The sequence below is a fragment of the Palaemon carinicauda genome, chromosome 24, assembly GCF_036898095.1.
Source record: "Palaemon carinicauda isolate YSFRI2023 chromosome 24, ASM3689809v2, whole genome shotgun sequence".
Taxonomy (NCBI): Eukaryota; Metazoa; Arthropoda; class Malacostraca; order Decapoda; family Palaemonidae; genus Palaemon; species Palaemon carinicauda.
In genome coordinates, this window is record NC_090748.1 from 104,083,354 (window position 1) to 104,088,353 (window position 5,000).

The window sequence follows — 5,000 nt, forward strand, 5'->3', positions numbered from 1 at the left end:
ACTTTTTAGAATTTCTTGTCAAATATTCACCCCACGACTTAATAATGAAAAATATATTGTTTATAGAATTCCTTATAAAATATTCACCCAAGACTAAAAATATACTGTTTTTAGAATTACTTATAAAATATTCACCCCAAGACTCATAATGTATACTGTTTTAGAATTGCTTATAAATATTCACCCAAAGACTTATAAAATATACTATTTTTAGAATTCCTTATATAATATTCACCCCAAGACGCAAGTGAATAAGGGAAAAAAAATATTGTTTTTAGCATTTCATATAAAATATGTACCTTAAGATTCTAGTGAATAAGGAAAAATATACTTTTAGAACTCCTTATAAAATATTCACCCAAAGACTTGAGTGAATAAGGAAAAATATACTGTTAGAATTCCTTATACTGTATAGTATTCATCCAAAGACGAAAGCGAATAATAAAAAATATACTGTCTATCGATTCTGGCTGTATCCTGATGGAAAACGGTCATAGGTCTTCTCTAAGCTGGAATCTTGATTAATTCCAGTCTTCCCTTCACTCCCCAATGGCCAAGTTATTAATCTAATGGCTCTCCTGGGATTGGAAAATATCTCGAGTCTATGTTATGTCGTCAACTTATGTCAAGGAAGCTTTTTTCATTTTCCAAGTTCAGAATCGATTGGAAAAGGATAGCATACGTTTTTTTTGGTGTTTTATATTATATCTTACGTATTAACTATACGCATATCTATGTAGTTGCGCTCACACACACACACATCTCTCTCTCTCTCTCTCTCTCTCTCTCTCTCTCTCTCTTTATATATATATATATATATATATATATGTATATATATACAGCACGTATATATATATATATATATACAGTACACACACATATATATATATATATATATGTATGTATAAATACAGTATATGTATATATATGTGTGTGTATATATATACATGCATATATATAATACATATGCATATAGAGTCTCTCTCTCTCTCTCTCTCTCTCTCTCTCTCTCTATATATATATATATATATATATACATACACATATATATATATATATATACATATATATATATATATATATATGTATACTGTATATATATAGTTTATATGTATGACCTTTTAAGACAAATTCCGTTTAATTACTAACTTTATTTGGCTTATCACAGTCGATATCAAAATACGGGAACATATTCTAATCCATTGCAGGAAAAATAAGTCTCAGATACTTGTAATGTGCACATAAATAACTATCATTAGTGCTAGGTTAGACCGTGTAATAAGTTCAACAATTATTATTGCTATGTTGGACATTACAATAAGTTAAACAATTATTACTGATGTTAGACAGTGAAATAAGCTAAACAATTATTACTGATAATAGACAGTGCAATAAGTTAAACAATTATTACTGACAATAGACAGTGCAATAAGCTAAACAATTATTACTGACAATAGACAGTGCAATAAGCTAAACAATTATTACTGACAATAGACAGTGCAATAAGCTAAACAGTTATTACTGACAATAGACAGTGCAATAAGCTAAATAATTATTACTGACAATAGACAGTGCAATAAGCTAAACAGTTATTACTGACAATAGACAGTGCAATAAGCTAAATAATTATTACTGACAATAGACAGTGCAATAAGCTAAACAATTATTACTGATAATAGACAGTGCAATAAGCTAAATCATTATTACTGACAATAGACAGTGCAATAAGCTAAACAATTATTACTGATAATAGACAGTGCAATAAGCTAAATCATTATTACTGACAATAGACAGTGCAATAAGCTAAACAATTATTACTGATAATAGACAGTGCAATAAGCTAAACAATTATTACTGATAATAGACAGTGCAATAAGTAAACAATTATTACTGATAATAGACAGTGCAATAAGCTAAACAATTATTACTGACAGTAGACAGTGAAATAAGCTAAATCATTATTACTGATAATAGACAGTGCAATAAGCTAAATCATTATTACTGACAATAGACAGTGCAATAAGTTAAACAATTATTACTGATAATAGACAGTGAAATAAGCTAAATCATTATTACTGACAATAGACAGTGCAATAAGTTAAACAATTATTACTGATAATAGACAGTGCAATAAGCTAAATCATTATTACTGACAATAGACAGTGCAATAAGTTAAACAATTATTACTGATAATAGACAGTGAAATAAGCTAAATCATTATTACTGATAATAGACATTGCAATAAGTTAAACAATTATTAATACGTTAACATCCTGTTCAGTTGTCCTATTAAAAATCTAACCATCCAAAATAATTATAAAGCGAATGCTAATTGCACTGATGGCTCTGATATCATATCAATAAAATCAATCCTCCAAATAGGCTGAGAGAATTGACTGGTTAAAAATCCATGCATGAAATAAAATACATCGCATAAATGTTATGGGGCCTGTTATTGGAGCCAAAAAAAAAGAAAAAAATAAAATACTGTAATTCATGTGAATTTTGGATATAAGAATAATAGTATATTTATATCAGTGAGATGTAATTGGTATTGCAAAAATTGGTATATGCATTCTTGTGTTCTTTGCATTTTTTTTTTATGCTGATATCCCGGATTAATTGGATATGGTAAAATCATTTATATCAATATATATAAAAGGAATTCAATGGAATATATAGTATTATAAGATTCATATTTCTAAATATTATCCCATATACATTTTTATAGAATTAGGAAAAGACAACTACTTTCAGTGGTTGCAAATAATAATAATAATAATAATGATAATAATAATAATAATAATAATAATAATAATAATAATAAAAACAACAACAACAACAACAACAACAATAATAATAATAATAATAATAATAATAATAATAATAATAATAATAATAATAATAATAATAATAATATTAATGCTAATAATGATAATAACAACATGGTGGTTTGCTTATAATAATAATAATAATAATAATAATAATAATAATAATAATAATACGTAGGTTGTTATGCTCGTATCATTCCTGTTTATCTGTTTACTAAACAATGTTTTCCATTTGTTTGTTTTCTATCAAGGTAAACAACACTCGCTCTATTTCAGACTTTTTGTATAATCATAGAAATTTCTTCAGAAATCCCGAGGAGTCGAAAACGGCAGACTTATTTTTTTATCTTTTATTATAAAAATACACTTAAATTTGATTAATTTACATCATTTTCGTAATTATTTTGTACTAAAATACATATGTGAATTTACAGCGTTTCACAAAATTATAAATCAACTCAATACAAATTAAATCAATTTATAAAAATCATATAATATGCAATCAAGTTTATTGTACAAACGTTCCTACACTTGAATATTTGCATTAAAAACGGTAAATGTCTGGCAACAATTATTCCATTATTTTTTACCGTTTTAAAAAACGGGTATATAGACGTAAACGAGTGATATTACGGTCACCAACCCGTGAAATATAATAACAAAGTGTGGTAAAATTACGGTCGCCTGTATTTTACTGAAATACGACTGAGAACAGTATATTTTTAACGGAGAATTTCCGATTAAAATGACGGATTTTTTTAACATTGTAACTTATAATACAGAAATATTATATATTTTAGTGATTATCAGTTGAAAAACAGATTAAAAAGAAACAATAACAGAGATGAGAAGGGTAAGGACATACAAATTCTCGCAAATTTCCACTTCTAAGTTGGCCATTTTCCCGCTCGGAAAAATTTTCAGTTTCAAACCGAACTTTTCTTCATATCCATCCGAAGACTGGAGAGAGCATCAACATCTTAATAGATTTCGTCTTCATGAAAGAATATCTGAATGTTTTTGGAAGTCTCGGTGAGAAGGAAGAAAGAAAAGAGGTTTTCTTATGTTTTAGAGGCATCACTGAGCAATGGAAAAAAGGGATCCTTTGATTTAAAATGAAGGAAAAATTGCCTTTTGGTGGAAATTATCATCTTTAGAGGATTTTGGACACTTGGAAAGCCAAAATAAACCCAGAATAGAGCGTTGATCTTGCTTCAGATTGCAATATCCTGGTTGATGATTATGAGACGAAATTGAAGCCCGTGGGGAACACCAATTTTTTATTTCTTTTTATTTTCATTGTTATTTTTACATATATCTGATTAGGAAATTTTGAAATCTAGAACGTTGATATTGCTCCAAATTCCAATACCCTTTTTTATTATTATGTGGCGAAATTAAAGGCCGTGAAGACAAACAAAGTTTTTCATATATTTTCGAACAGGAAATTATGAAATTAAAATGATATCCAGATATATCATATCATCAATTAACATACCGATCACAATTAGGGTTGTGGTGGCCGATGTGGTAACGTCCCTGACTGGTGAACGCCAGAATGGGGTTCGAGTCCCGCTCAAACTCGACAGTTTCTTTGGTCGCTGCAATCTCACCATCTTTGTGAGCTACGAATGGGGGTTATGGGGGAGCCTATAGGTCTATCTGCTGAGTCATCAGCCGCCACTGCCTTCCCCTCCTTGGTACTAGCTTGGGTAGAGACGGGGGTTGGGTGTTGATCAATGTATTTATGGTCAGTTTCTAGGGCATTGTCCTGCTTGATAGGGCAATGTCACTGTTTCTAGCCTCTGCCATTCATGGGTGGACTTTAAACCTTTAAACCATTAATGTCTCCAACTTTGTAGATAAGTGAATATCTTATTATTCATTGTTTATAAGTGAAAATCTTATCATTTATTGTTTACAAGTGAATATCTTATTATTCATTGTTTACAAGTGAATATCTTATTAATTGTTTATAAGTGGAAATCTTATCATTCATTGTTTACAAGAGAATATCTTATTATTCATTGTTTATAAGTGAAAATCTTATCATTTATTGTTTACAAGTGAATATCTTATTATTCATTGTTTACAAGTGAATATCTTATTAATTGTTTATAAGGGGAAATCTTATCATTCATTGTTTACAAGAGAATATCTTATTATTCA

At 28.5% G+C, this 5,000-nt stretch overlaps 1 long non-coding RNA gene across 1 annotated transcript in view; it reads right to left on the reverse strand.

Moving 5' to 3' along the window:
• Positions 1 to 5,000, reverse strand: part of LOC137617941 (uncharacterized) — a 581,574-nt gene that overhangs the window by 465,912 nt on the left and 110,662 nt on the right. The gene's annotated exons all lie outside the window — the stretch shown is intronic.